Source organism: Lycorma delicatula, chromosome 4 (assembly GCF_047948215.1).
Source record: "Lycorma delicatula isolate Av1 chromosome 4, ASM4794821v1, whole genome shotgun sequence".
Classification (NCBI taxonomy): Eukaryota; Metazoa; Arthropoda; class Insecta; order Hemiptera; family Fulgoridae; genus Lycorma; species Lycorma delicatula.
Window position 1 is genome coordinate 91,948,490 of NC_134458.1, and position 16,012 is coordinate 91,964,501.

The window sequence follows — 16,012 nt, forward strand, 5'->3', positions numbered from 1 at the left end:
ATTAGTCCTACCACTTGATGTATTTAGCCCATCCTTTCATCCTCTGTGTTTACTTCTTGCCTGTAATTAAAACGTTAAAGTTTCAGTTCTAGTTTATTTAATTTTCACTAACATGAGCTGATCTTTTGTGTCACTCAAATCATTAATTTGACAATAAATTAATCTGCGATACAGCTTCTTTTTATGTATAGATTCTTTTAAAATGGATTGAACCAAGATATTTTCTCTTAATTTTTAATGAATTAACTGAAGAATAATTGGCTTACAAACTAGCTTTCAATAAAAATTAATCTGTTTCATAATTTACGTACAACTTATTAGTTATATGAGTCATCTGCTACTTCTAGAACATTCAGGAGAGTAAAAGGTCTGTTACTTTCTTAGGTATAGTCAAAATTGATTATTATAGCCATTAAACAGATAGATTATAGGAGAAGTAGGATTTCTGGCATTACGTGATAGGATTCTTAGCATGTAGTTTGGTTTTTTTGTGCAACTCTCACCAACAGAGTTACTGTAAACTACAAAGTTACTATAATGAAACAGTTACTACCATTTAGGTCTTGTAAAATGAGCTAGAGTGATGGCTGACTTAATTCCCATAGGATCTATCCAGAGAAGAGGGAATCAAGGCCAAGAAAAGAAATGGCGGAGGGAAGGGACGATCGACCCACAGAAAGATTGTGAGCTCTTCACTTGATCATTGTAGTTTTCCATCATCCTTAGTATTCATGCTACTGTTATTAATCACAAACTGGATTTGCAAATGGTTAGGACAACACTCTAATTCCTGTTGCTGAGGCCATTTTGCTGCAGATAACATACAAAGGATAAGATTGATAATTGTCCATGTTGTTCCTTCTCCACATATCACATGATATTTACTCATCCATGTTACAGTAGAGAGAAGTTATGTCAATATATCCGTCTAGCATTTGATTAAATAACAAATTTTACTGCTTTTAGTTATTTTTGCTTTTAAGTGTTTGAGTATATGTGCATATTAGGCAATTTGAGACAATTCATCCTTAAGACATATAATTTTCATTTATTTATAATATTTTTTTTATAAATCTTTGAGTTAACTGGAATTTATCATCCAGGTAGATAAACTATTAATGAAAGCATAATAACGTTTTTTGTAAGACAAAGTTAATAATTGTTTTATAAGACATAGTGTTTTTTTAATAAGACATTGTTTTTTATAAGACAAAGTTAATAATTTTTTTTAGTTAATAATTTTGAGATTAATTTCAATATTTTATGTGCTACAGATTTTTTATTAATAATTATTACTGTTTATTAGATCAAGTATATAAACAATAAGTAATTATAATACTAATAATAATACATTACACATATAATTGCTGTAATAAAAATAAAGTTTAATAATATAACATTATGGGTTGTAAAACTGACCACCGTATGGAAAGAAAAAACTCATATTGTTATCAGTTTTCAAGAATTTCACACACACACACATGCACACACACATGCATGCACACACACACACACACACACATACACACACACATATATATATATATATATATATATATAGTTATCTGAATTAATCTGATATCTACATGGAATATCTATAATCTAACTTATATGGTTACATTTTTTTTATATAAAATTATTTTTTTCTAATAAAAAAACTGTTAACAAAAATAGTGCAAGTATAAATTAGAAATCAAATAAGGACATTCAGTTTAAAATATAAGCCTTTCAGACTTAACGTAAATTTATTACTTTATTTAATTCAGATTAAAGGGAGAAGCAAAGCGAAAGGAAGTTCATTTATTTTGTTATACAACACCAAAGGATATAAAAGTGTACAGTGGCTTACAAATAACTTTTTTGGCATTGAAGGTTTGTTAGCTGGTAAATGTGTAAAAACTTTTGTTACCTGATCATTTGTGTGTTTGGTTTTGAAAAAATTTTGTTTATGTATGCATAAATATAATATCCATTAAGTTTGTTGCAGAGTGTTCTAATTAACATTTGTTTGGTTAAGGATAATTCTTAGTGAAAAAATGTAAGTTTTTTGATTAAAATCTAAAAAATTGTTTTTGTATGATTTATAAATTATTATTAGTAATTAATAGATAAATTTGTAGGCGCAAGATACAGTCACTGAATTTAGGTTTTATTTATATTAATACAGATTCTTAATTTAAAAGATTTTATAAATGATTATTTTTTTTTATAATTAAAAAATTTTTATGTGTAATAGAGGTTTTCTAAAAATTGATTTTTTAGAGCTGCATGCAATTAGTCAAGAGGATTTTGATATGAATGAGAAAGTTAGATTATATGTTAAACTTGGTTCAATCATGCTTTCAATTTTTGGCTTGATTGTGAACAACAAATTATTCAATATTTAATTAAAAATGATTGTGTGTGTTTTGTAGAAATCATTTATGACATATAAAATTTTCTGCTGTCAGTGCCCATTAGAATTAAATTTAATTGGATATTATAACTGATAATAACAGCTGTAATATACGAATGAGCCCTATTTTTAACTTATTTTGTTATTTATTGACCAATCAATCAACTGGTTTTGACATTAAGAGTGATGTATAATTATTTTTATAGTTTGTTATTTAAACCTTTTGTATATTTAAAAAAATTATTTCAGTGTTTTTTGTCAGTTTAAAGAACTCTGTTTTATTTTTGTTTGCTTATTTTTTTTAAAGATTCATATCAAAATCAATTACTATGCATAAGGAACCATATTGTCTGGACATCATGGGATACATTTGTTCCAAAACAAAAGAAATTCTGACTTTAACCAGAAGTTCTTTTAATGTACCATTTTTATTTTCAGTTAGAGTATTCAAACTTTAACCTTATTAATGCATTTTTAACTGCTTTATTGAACTATTTAAATTATAGATTACAACTTGTAATACTGGTTCCAAGTAGTACAGAATTGCATTTATGGAAAGTACTAGATTCAGAAAAATATGCTATCCTCACTCATATCATGGGACAAAAAACTGGCTTTTAATAATTAAATTTGGTGCATAGTACTCACAAAGATGTTATTTTTATGTTTCTGTTTTTATTTTTCCTCAAATATTTGTTAGAAATTTCATATTAATCAGTAATTCAGATTGTTCAAGTCTTATATAAGGCATTCTCTACAGAAAGGCCCAAATTAGTTTATTGTTTTACAATACTCGTATCTGGTCATATCTTTGTTATAGCTGTGACATTTGGAAATCATGTGAAGTACACTAGTCAGATATTTTCTTTCACTGAGAGTAATGATGTTGAGTCATTTATTATGATGTAGAGAAAGAAGGTGTCATAGGGCTAAAGATTACTTACATTAGTGGGCTTCATATAGTAGTTCGCTAAAGTGTATTCAGTTTTGTGAAAAAGGCAATAAGAAATCACTTCACTTCTCACATTTCTTAATCAGGTGGAGACAGGTCTTGTTATTTGTGAGAATGACCATTCTATTTTTGGGAGTGACTTATATCTCACATCAGGTTACTTGCAACCATTTGGTTAAAGTACGTAAAAAATACAAATAAATAAATAAACATAAAATCTGGCTTGTGAGTTTGTATTATAATTAATTCTTATTAAAAACAGTACATAATTATGTTTTACTTTAATGGTTTGCACATTATGAAAATAATTTTTACATTATGTTGAAATGAGATTTAAATATTTTTAATTTTATCTTAAGCGATCTAGAAAATGCTGTTTTACTTCAGTAGCTGTAATAATTTCACAATTAAATTATGGGTATGATGCTATTAGTGAAATTTTTATTTAATGGTACAATGCATTCTGTTTATTATGAAATGCTTTCCACCATAACATGTATTTAAGTATGTTTTTGCATTCATAAAATTTGTTATACTATTTTAATAAATAAAATGCAAGTCATTTCATTCAGTATCCAATTTGCTTGAATTTAATATAAACTGAACAAATTAATCCTAATTTACTTTCAAGTATGTAACACAAATCATTTTAAGATGAACTCTCAGATTAACGTAAAACATAAAAAAATATACAGTAATTAGAATAAGTTTATTTGTATTAATGATACCTTGTTAAAAAGGGAAGATGCAGACTCTCATATATAAAAATGTAGATTACTTTTTCTTTGATAATGCAGAGATTTGTTATAGTATTTGAGTTTTTAAAAATATGTGAAGGAAACACTTTTAATCTTCATAATTTACTTTCTGCACATTTTGTTTAGTTTTTGAATAGTCTATATTCTATTCTTGCAGGTATTTTCTTTACTCTCCTACTTTTGGCCTCCAGTCTCAATTCCTTGTCACAATTCAGGTCAACTATGAATCCATGATCTTTTCCCTTTTTGCATTATGTAACCAGTTTTTTACCTTTTTAATACATTGAATTCCGTTTTTAAATGATAAGTTGATAACTTGTAAAAAATATTAGTAGTTGTTTAACTGGAGCTGTTGCTCTGAAATAAACATTTTTTCATAACTCCAAAATGCTATTCTTCTTTTTTTCTTTAGTCTAACTTTTAGAGATAAAACAACTGTACTTTAACTAGCCATTCTCTAAACTTCATTAGGTGTATTAAAAAAAAAAATTAAAAAGAAAGTTTGGGTGCAATCAGTTTAGATGATAGATAAGAAAGCACACTTCATTTTATGGCATTAGTAATAATTTATTTTATTTTTATAAAAATGACATCAACCTCCAGTATGCTACTGGCTATGATGTGATACCTGCCTTTTCTTTGATGTCTTCATCGGGTACAATCTTTGGTTGAAGAGATTATATTAATCCATAAGATTTATTAATTGTTAGTAATTACGTTTATTATCCATACTACTTTGAAGATATAGAGAAGTTTGTGTTTAGTTATTGTGAAGAATATAATTAAATAGATATAGTGCTGTCACTGTATAAATATATATATAAGATCTATGTTATTAAAGTGCACACACAAGAAAGTCTGTTTGCAAAGTTCAAACGTTATTGTTTAGGAAAGTTTTGATTAAGTATTTGCATTAAGAAAGCTTCTATTCATTATTTATTCAACATTCAAAAATGTTAAGGTTTGATTTCTGTTGCATAATAACTGAAGTAGATCTTCATCTTCTGATAAGTGTATCAGTTACATGAATTTGCTTGGCTTAATGGTTGAAAAATAAGTGTAAATCATTTATAGTTACAAAAATAGTCTAAAAATACAAAGATTACAAAAACATAGAATTAAAATATTGTTGCGTGTTTGTGGCTTGATCAGGATATTGAGATATTGACAAATGAGAATGTTTATATAATTACAATTTATTGGTTTAAAAACATAAGTAAAACCAGACAAATCAGTAATAATGACAATAGTAATAATAATAGTTCGACAATCATGAAATAAATAATTTAAAAAAGTATAGTAATCACAACCACAATAATAATCATAATAATAATAATAATAGACAGTAATACAAAAATTCCACAATAATAATCACAATAATGACAATAACAAACAAATAATCATAAATATCAGTAATAATAATAAACAGAGATTACATACAAAACAGAATTTAAAGTAATTGTCAGGACTTATCCACAGGTAGTTAAATAATGAAAACCAGAATTCAGGCTCACTAACAAAAGACAGCGTCTTAACACTTTTAACCACTACTCTTGTATTAACAACAATAGTACAATAAATAAGACAAGTATGAAGTTCTTTTACTGCAAATACCTTTGCTGTTCACAAATAAAATTACCATATCAGTTTATGAATGAAATTTAGTACATTATCTCTTTCACTTGTAGTCTTACTGTAAGTTACCTAACCATTACTTGTGACGTTACCTTAGTTGCATCGAACCTGCACTCAAAATTCACTCCTTCACTGACCTCCTCGCAGAATACTCTCGCAAATTGATTCGCAGAACTCACATCGCAGACTCACATCTGCAGACTCTCACCTTGCAGAACTGATTTTTAACAGGTCTAGAGTATTTATACTCCTATCCTCTTTACCTGCCACACCGGACCTAACTTGAAACGTGAGAATGATTGACCGAGCCTTCACATTTTCCCATGAAATTCCAAACTTTGGCCCAGTAACTCTTCTCACAGTACAGCATTTGTTTAGGTGTATCTCAGTGGGCAGTGTTACAAAAGACGATTGTTAAACAGACCTTATTACCTTTACTAAAAGAGTTTCTTTTAGCCCCTTTCTGGATTCCTCTCATTATTATATTCTCTATTACTTTCTTCTTAATTGGTAGGAATCTATTACTCAGGTCTGTTATACCAGTCTTGTTATGCTGCCCCCTCCTTAAAGCTGTTCATCCCGAACAGCTCCCTGATAAGATGCCAGGCGATTCAGATGAACCTTCATCTTCTTCTTTCTTGAACTGTGCTGATTCCTGTATACTACGTCATTGTTCAATGCAGTGTAAGATCTCTCGAAATGGTCTGGTGTTTCAGAGATCTTGGCGTTGTCTTCCTGACTTGATCTCCTTCTCGAAACCTAGGCAAATTTGCCCGGAGGTCGTACCTTGCACCTGCTTTGACTTTATCTTCTTGACAGTGTTCTATGCAGCGAGTTGTTTGTTTCTTCCTTTTCAGCACCTTCTCTTCCAAACTTCTAGGAGCTACCCAGACTGCAGGCTTACACCTTTCCAATCAGCTCCTCCCACTACAGTCTTCTTAGTAGGTCCAAACTTGAATGGAGGTAATAGACCTCTTCTTGCAGGCTACTTTTTTGTGGCCTCGTTTGTCACACAATTCCAGCAGACTGGTCGACCCTTGTTGTTTGATGCTGCAGCAGCCAATCTTTGATCTCTCGCTATAGTTGTTCCAGTAACTCTCAACTTCACAGAAGTTTGGATGTTGCCCACTGACTTCTTGTTGGAGCCAACTCCCATTCTTTGAAGATGAGCAGTATTGCGAGACAGCACGCTGGATTCCTTCAGTCGCAGAGCCTGAGTAAAGGTTGACTGACCTCACCGACCCCAGAAGAAGGTGCTTCTTGGTGTCCTGTCAATGAAAGTGTGTGCTGCCTTCTCCTGGGTGTATCCAGGTGAAAGCCCAACTAATCCATGTTGAGCTGGCTATTAATAATGAAGGCAAATGTTATTCTTCTGGAATTGTCCCCATAGCTCACACCTGTAGCTAGCTGCCTAGTTGTGCTGTCCGAAGTGATCCTCTAGTGCCATGATGACTTTGTCATAGCCAGTCATGGATGGTACACTCTGAAGAACTTTCACTGCCTGGCCTTGAAGTGTGGTGATCAGGAATGTGTTCTTCTCTGGTGCTGGTGCTGTCCAACCATTTTGAATTGATGCCGCTTGTAGACAACCTAAGATATACTCTCGTTGAACTTGGGTGGCTTCACCGCAGTAGAACATCCTACCAGTGCACCTTGGTCCTTGGTCCTGTGAACTGTTAACATAAGATTACCCGGCGCTACAAGCTACTTCCATTGCCCATGCCTTGTCCTTATGGCTAATATCTACAACGTTATCTACATTAGTTTCTAAGTTAACATAAACTAATTGTTCCACTTTAACTAACCTATCCTATACTCTAACTTATTGGAGTCTATCTTAAACATATCTACATCAGACTTAGCACTTTCTACATCTTTTCTAAATTCTGTACACTAAAGACTACTGGATTTATCCATAATATGAGACATACATTCTATTCATTTCTTCATTTATTTGTATTATCAGGGCAATAATGCCCTCCTTAGTAGCATCCATCTTATTACTAGTAAAATTACTATTACAAGCCCAAGAATAAAATGAAATAAATAGAAAAAATGTATCAACGTATACAGCTAACTACTACTGCTATTGAAAATTTAACAATACATAAATTATAAAGAACACAAGAATAAATCAACCAACAACAAATAAATCAACAATAAGCAACTAGTATCAACAAATAAAAATAAAATTTGACCAATATAAACCGTAAACTAACATAAATCATAAATAAATAAAAACTGTTAAAACTTTATGTCCCACTTCTGACACCAGTATTGCGTATTCACGACTCAATCAGGATATTGAGAGATTGACAATTGAGAATGTTTATATAATTACAAGTTGTTGGTTTAAAAACATAAGTAAAGCTAGAAAAATCAATAAAAATAGTACAACAATCATAAAACAATAAAAAAAAGTATTGTAATAACAACCACAATAATAGAATAATAATTAGACAATAAAAAAATCCCACAATAATAATTAGAATAATAACAATAACGGCAACAGTAAACAATAATATTCAATTATTATTTATTAACATAAATGTCAATAACAAACAAATAATCATAAATGTCATAATCAATAATAATATTAAATGTCAATAACAAACAAATAATCATAAATGTCAATAATAATAATAATAGTCAGGATTTATTCACAGGTAGATAAATAATGAAAACCATAATTCAGTCCCAAAAGACATAGTTCAGTGACAAAAGACATAGCATAACCACGTGTGACCGCCATAGTATGACCACTATGTCATAGCTAGTCTTAACACTTTTAACCACTAGTCTTGTATTAACAGCAATAGTACAATAGATAAGACAAGTTCTTTTAATTGCAAATACCTTTTTGCTGTTCACAAATAAAACTACCTTAACAGTTTATGAATTATTTTACGAACAGTTTATGACAGTTTAATTAACAGGCTTTGTTAGTGTCACCCAATGAACCACCATTGCCAGTAGGATATGTAGTAATTAACTTAGTCTTAAATATAATAAAATTCTCTCTATATTTAAAATTTTGGATTATATCTGTCTCTCTAATATTTACTGTTTGCAGTTTTTTATTGAGGGGTATAAATCAGCTATGCCCTGTGTTTTTATATATACTCTTTCTTTTTTTTTATATATGAGTATGGTTAATTTATTCATAAATTAAAGTAAATAATTTCTTATAAATTTTGCAAATATGATTTGTATTACATTAAATTGTGAAATGTCTGTCTGTAATAACTTCTTTTGAATTTTTTGTGATATTTTTAAGTACAATTATTATGAAATAATGTACATCTCAAATTTAATAATATATAGAGTTCATCTCAGAACTTTTTTAATATTGGTATTTATTTGAGCACAGTATTATTATTTAAAGTTCAGGTGTAAGTTCTATGAACAAATAATCTTTTTACAACTAATTTTTTTGAAAAAATAATTAGTTTTTACAATGTTTAGGTGCTTGGTGGTATTGTTTAAGATTTAATTAATATTACTACACTTTATTAGTTGTAATGATTATTTTATTGCACTATTATTTATTGTCATTCATTCTTTGTATGTAGATTGTGGAAATTTGCTTCAAAATATATAGGTAACATGTTTCTGTGATATTTCTGGCTGTATTTTTGTCAAGAAAGCAGTTTATCTATAGTAAAATGTTTTTTATAGATGATTTCTTTGTTATTATTATCTGTTGTCATTGTTATTGTTATTAAGTTTTAGTAGGATATATTTTTGGTAGATATTCAGCTATAAGAGTTATTATTATTATGGGTTTTTTTTACAAACATATCTTAATTTATATGGTTAATTTGATAAAAATCATTCTAAATTAATAATCATTGTCTTGTAAGGTAGCTTATGGTACTTGTGAACCACAAGTACCATATTAACTAACTATTTGTTAGATCTTAACTAACTAATATTAGTTAAGTTATTAACTAACTATTTCTTAGATCACAAAGAAAAATGTTTTTAATTTTGTTTTGATACAAAAACAACACAGTAAAACAGTATGAAAAAATTATACATAAAACAATTTATGGTAAAGATATAGAAAAGAATTTATAAAATTTAAATAATCTTTATGCACTGAAGCAAAAATTCTTTTATCATTACTCATCACTAATTTTTCAAATAGGTATAAAGCTGAAAATTTTCTTATTCATTCTCAGTGTCATTAATCTCTGAATTTTTAGTGCTATAAAACTTGATTTACAAGTGTTATACGAGGTGCTACCCAAAAGTTCGGGGAATTTTACCATAAAAATAAAATAGCTTACCATAATAATTATAATTTCCACTGTCTCCTTCAAAGTAATACCCTTGGGCATTGATAGTTATCCCAGCGTTTTTCCCATGATTCCATGCATCCCTGGAAGGCTGCAGGTCTTCGAAGCACGTTCTGCGTTTCTTCCTGAATCTCCTCAATTGTGTTAAAACGACGGCCTTTCAATTAAATTTTATTTTCGGAAAGAGAAAAAGGTCGCACAGGGCATGGTCAGGCGAATAGCGTGGGTGGGTTATCACTCCCACACCGTCTCCAAAAAGATACCGTCTTTTTGGAAGGCAAGAAATTCCGAACGGCTAGCGATGTGTGCGCGGGCGCGTCGTCATGGTGCAGAACCCAGGTGTTGTTACCCCACAGATCTGAACGTTTGCGCCTAATGCTTTCACGTAACCGCTTCAAAGCTTTACAATAGAACATCCCATTGACAGTTTGACCAAGAGGAACAAATTCCTTATGGATAATGCCTTTGATGTCGAAAAAACAATCATCATGGACTTCACGTTGCTGCGAACTTGGCGTGCTTTTTTTGGCCGCGGTGAACTTGCCGACTTCCACTGCGACGCCTGCTGCTTAGTTTCAGGGTCATACCCGTACACCCACGTCTCATCACCGGTTATGATGTTGGAGATCAGGTTAGCGTCATCTCTTGCTGAATTTTTTAATTCACTACAGACATCTACGCGATTTTGTTTCTAGTCGCTGTTCAACAGTCTCGGGACGAATTTTTTATCCGACAATGCACGGACCCATATGACATTTGTACGATTGCACAAACATCATGGATTGTTTGTCTACGATCTGCAACAATAGCCTCTAACACTTTCGCGATGTTTTCCGGTGTTGGGCTTGTTGATGGTCTTCCTGAACACTCATCGTCATCGATTGTCGTTCGTCCATCTTTGAATCGTTCGTACCACCAAAAAAATTTTACTTTTACTCATAGCATTGTCACCAAATGCTTCCACAAGCATGCGATGGGTTTCTGCACCAGTTTTTAAGCATGAAGCAAAATTTGATGCAGGTTCTTTGCTCTTTAAAATCTGCCATTTAGAACTTCGCCGAAGCAGTAAAACACAACGTTACACAACCGCACGAAAGTCAACAATGCAGCCTCTCACCGTCACAGCTGTTGGAACACTGATTCACAAAGAGTACTGTTAGCCACATCTAGCGGCAGCAGGTCGTACCAGCAATTGTTCGCGCGCGAAATTCAAATTCCCCAAACTTTTGGGTAGGACCTCATAGCTTCAAGTACATACTTTAAGTCTTGAAGTCAAGATTATTAAAAATCATTTCAAATGGTTCAACTTAAAACTATTAATTTGTATGATACTATTAATTTGTAATTTTCTGTTTCTGTTTGTGTAGAATTAAAAATCAGGATTAGTAAAAATATGTAATGTCTGTTATTGTTCATTTTACTTTAATATTTAGTACTGTTCATTCATTCATTTTGTGGGATGTACTTACAAAAACTTTCTAGCCAAATGTTTTGTAACAATTGAAAAAGAAGTTAAGTAGGCTGGTAGAACACATTTTAAGGCATTCAGGACTGGTTAATTTGCTTGTAGAAGAATATTTAACAAATGAAAATTGTTCAGAAAGACGACTATTAAAGTATATAAAATAGAAGGGCATAGGAGGTTCTTTGATACAAAAAAAAATTAACGAAGTGTAGAAAAGAATAATTAAGTTCATCAGATTAATCAAATGACTGACTACGAAAAAATTAGAAGAGGGTTCACTTTCTACAAATTTACTTTCTAATCTGTGCTAAAAATCTGGCATACACTTAATTATTCCTTAAATGTTAATATTTAATTAGTAAATGTTTTTAAAAAACCTTTTTGGAGTATGATAAAGGATGTGTAACCCTTTTGAAATAAATAAATACTTCCTTCTGGAGCCCAAGGGCCTAGCCCTAAAGCAAGATTGAAAGATACACAAAGTGTGCTGGACAGCTAGCACTACATAAAGGGCTTTGTCATCACTCTAAAATTTTATGTGGTTACTGTATCATTCCATTCTTGGATTGTTTGAGAAAACATTTTTTGATCTGTTTTGCATGTTAGTTTAGTCAGGGACATTTAATAACAGTTATAGCTGTTTTCAATCTCAGTATAATCCCTGCTTAAATACAAAAGCTTTACCCATTTAAGGTTGTGTTTATCATATGTTTGAAACATGATATATGAAATTTGTAGCAAGGTCATCATCGGTATGTAGTTAACCATATTATAGCATAAGTTTTTAGTTCATCATATTATAGCACAAGTTTTTGAAGAAAAATTTTATTGCAAAGTAATGTAGTTGATAGTGATACATCATTTTTTAACATTTAATTGTATTAAAGTTAAAGCAGATGTATTTTATATTCAATGGAGTATGTAAAAATAATTGATCCATGCTGTTGTTGAACTGCATAAATCAAAGGGATCACTGTGTACTAGATAATATCCTAGTGTCCCTGAAATTTCTAAGTCAGTATTTTAACACTAAGTTGCTTTGAAAAACAGTGAGTGATTCTTGTAAATTAAACACTTTTTACTTTTGTTGTACAGTAGAATGGCTTGATTAAATTATATATCTGAATGACATTGCTTTAATATACTTGTATTTAATATTTTTGGCACATCAGGATTTACTGATTTTACTGCCCTAATACTTTGATTGGTGGTAAAGAATATATCAGTATTATGTCTGTAATAGTCTGAAATCTGGTTTGACTCTCCCAGTACTACTGTCAACTGTTACATAAAGCCAAGACAGGATTGGTTAAATGTAATAGGTTAGCTATAAAATGACTATCAATTCCTTTCCCTCTTCCCAGAAGTGTTATCCTAGATCCTAGTGAATGAAGTTTGATGCAGTAACTGAACAAAAATGTATTTGGCCAAATTATTATATCTATACCATATGCTAACTACTATTGATCAAGTAATTAGGGAAAAATTTGCTTAGATAAGCTTCTTCAGAGAATGACGCTGATTGTCATATTCACCTTTTTCCAGCATTGTGTTCAGAATGTTCCTATACACTTAACTTTATAAAATAATTCATATAAACAGATTAATTAGATTTCTAACAGATTACTGAAGAATAATAAAACATCTTTAAAAAGTTTTGTAAGATATCCTTGAATGGATATCTTGATCTGTGATTTGCGGTACTGTGGGGCAGCATCTTGTTGGCACTTGCTATAATAGATCTTAATTATTGTGAGTTGATTGATGTAACTGATTTGTGTTGATGTAATTGAACAATATTCACTATTAAGTATCTCTTCAACAAATATAGGAGGTTTAGTACTATTCAAGAAAATTCTAAACCTACTCAAATTTTTAGGTCATGTTTAAGACCTTCATACAAACTGGGAACATCTCAGAGCTGCAATCATGTATTCTGGAGAATTTACTTGTACATGCAGATAAATGACTCTCAACTTTATCTTTAAGTGATGTGAAATCTTCAAAGTTTTGTAGAGGCTGTGGAATAATTATTTGATTTGTGAACAAAGTGCACAGTGACTACCCAAATGCTTTGATTATCTGATTGTGTACACTTCTTTGGAAGTAATAAAGTAATCTAATTATGCTTTACAACTGTGTTACAAGTTCTACCTAGGTTTTACAAAACCTATCTGGTGATAGCATCAGTAAGAACCAAACCGACCTGTAAAATAATAACATATTTTTATATACCACACATATATGATTAAAATTAAATGATGAAGCCTTGACTTAACTGTGTATTAGGGCAATTTTCTCCGTGATGATTAATTTTATTCATTAGTAACCTTTTACTATGAACAATAGTTCATAATTGTATAATATAGAAAATACTATCTTTGCATTAATTATTACAACAAATAGTCACTCAAAGTATACAGGAAATATAGTATTTAATAAAAATGCATCGTACAGTACTACATACTACTTTGATCTGTTCAGTTTCAATGGAAAATAACTGCTTACAACATTATATGAAATTTCATTAATGTTTCCAGGCCCGCACAAGATTTTTAAACTTACAGCACAATAAAATAATTTTAATATAATATCAGTATATACAGTATAAAAAACAGAATTAATTTTTTAAAATAAGAAACACCTCAAAATAACCAGTTGCAAAACAAACCTAGTTGATATATTCTCCTAAAAATTTCTAAGATTGTTTTTCAGATTTTAAAAAATCTGAGGTATGACATTAAACAAATCTTAAACTTAAATTATGACAGTTTAGTGACATAAGCATTATTCTTGCTTGAATAAGATAGTAAATCACATTCTCGTTTTAGGTTCCAGAACGCCTCAATTATTGCGGGGAGTAACAATACAAATGAAAAGAACATAAAATAGGAATTAATTTCAACTATCAAAGCCATTTATAATAAATTAATTCCTATTCAATACCAAAGTTAAATAGTACTGGGTGCAGTTTTGATTTAACTGTTTACTGAATATTGTTGACTCTTTTGTCTAGTAAATTTTTAAAATCCCCAGATTATTGATTCAGTACCAAATAAAAAGAAATTATATATTCACTTAAACAGTGTATTTGAATTTATATCTCCAGTAATGTTATTCCTGCTATAGCAAATTTTGAGTTTATAACTCAGCAATTTAAATGATGTCTCATGAACTGTCTACTATCATGTCTGAACTGTCTACCACATTTATACAATTTTAATAGTGATTAGGATTCATCATTGTAATTTGCTGTGCAAAATGGAAATTCTATATCTGGTTGTATTTTGAATGAATTATTTGTTTTATTCCGTGCTATGTAACTATTCAGCCTGTATATATACAGATTTTAAACAAATAAACCGACTAATGGAGAAGAAATGAGAGTAAAAATTGCTTAATATAATATAAATATAATTTATTAATGTACGAAAATAAAGAGAGTTTCCTTTTTCTGTTTAATAAAATACATATTCTCATTTTTGTTGCAATGGAATGTTTTTAGATTTTTACTAATTTTAAAAGTTTTGTTTTCAAAACAAGAAAGAAAATGTGTAAATTTGCGTGGATTAAAATTATATTTTTGGATTTATATCATACAAACTTTTAAATCGAATTTTCTTCATTTCTAAAAAACCATTATATTCTTAAAGTTATGAGTAGTTAGACCAAATATGTGTATGTGTACGTGCAAGGACTACATCTACCAGACAAATGACAGAAGAGTCCTGAGACCTTCACTGTTTAAGTTCTCAAGAAACTTTAATGAAATTATGCAATAAGTCTCTCGTTGAATCCAATTAATCTCTTTATACCTGTAGTACATATGGGTCTGCACACATGGCATGTGTGTTTTTGCTTATTGTATAATTGTAGGATTCATTGAAAAATTTTGTATGACTGAATTGAATTAATAAACTATCACACATTTTGAAGATTATTTTGTTGCATCGAAAAGAAAGTGGACTTTTGTATTGTAACAATTATTTTTCATTTGGTTGTAAGTAGATTTTATGATGAAAATGTTTATGTTATTGTAGTAATAAATATAACTCCCAACAAGAACTATGTGAGCGTTCTTAGCAAAAAATGCTGTGATAGTAATCCAAATTTTTTTAAGTCAATGCAAAATTAAAATACCATGAACATTGCTTTGGAATTCTTCTACTTTGTATTATTCAAATTACTATAGAAACCTAGTATACCAAACTTGACTGAACTACACTCAGTCTGGATTAGTGAAAGTTCATGCAGTATTAACCAGAAGTTATCTTTAATATCCTTTTTTATATACAGTTAAAAAATTTTAATATCATTTTGTTTTTGATTGGAATATTTAAACAAAACTTTGAAGTAGAACTTATAATTTTTTATTCTGGCTCTAGAGTTCATGGCACCAAATATGGATGTGGAACATTTCCAGAAAATATATTATGTAGCTCTTGGTTACACGTTACAATCCACCAAGCACTAGCTTTTGGTAATTAATTGAGTGTGTATCACTTA

At 30.1% G+C, this 16,012-nt stretch overlaps 1 protein-coding gene across 2 annotated transcripts in view; it reads left to right on the top strand.

Moving 5' to 3' along the window:
- Positions 1-16,012, top strand: part of LOC142323643 (trehalase-like) — a 431,330-nt gene that overhangs the window by 374,491 nt on the left and 40,827 nt on the right. The window lies entirely within an intron of this gene.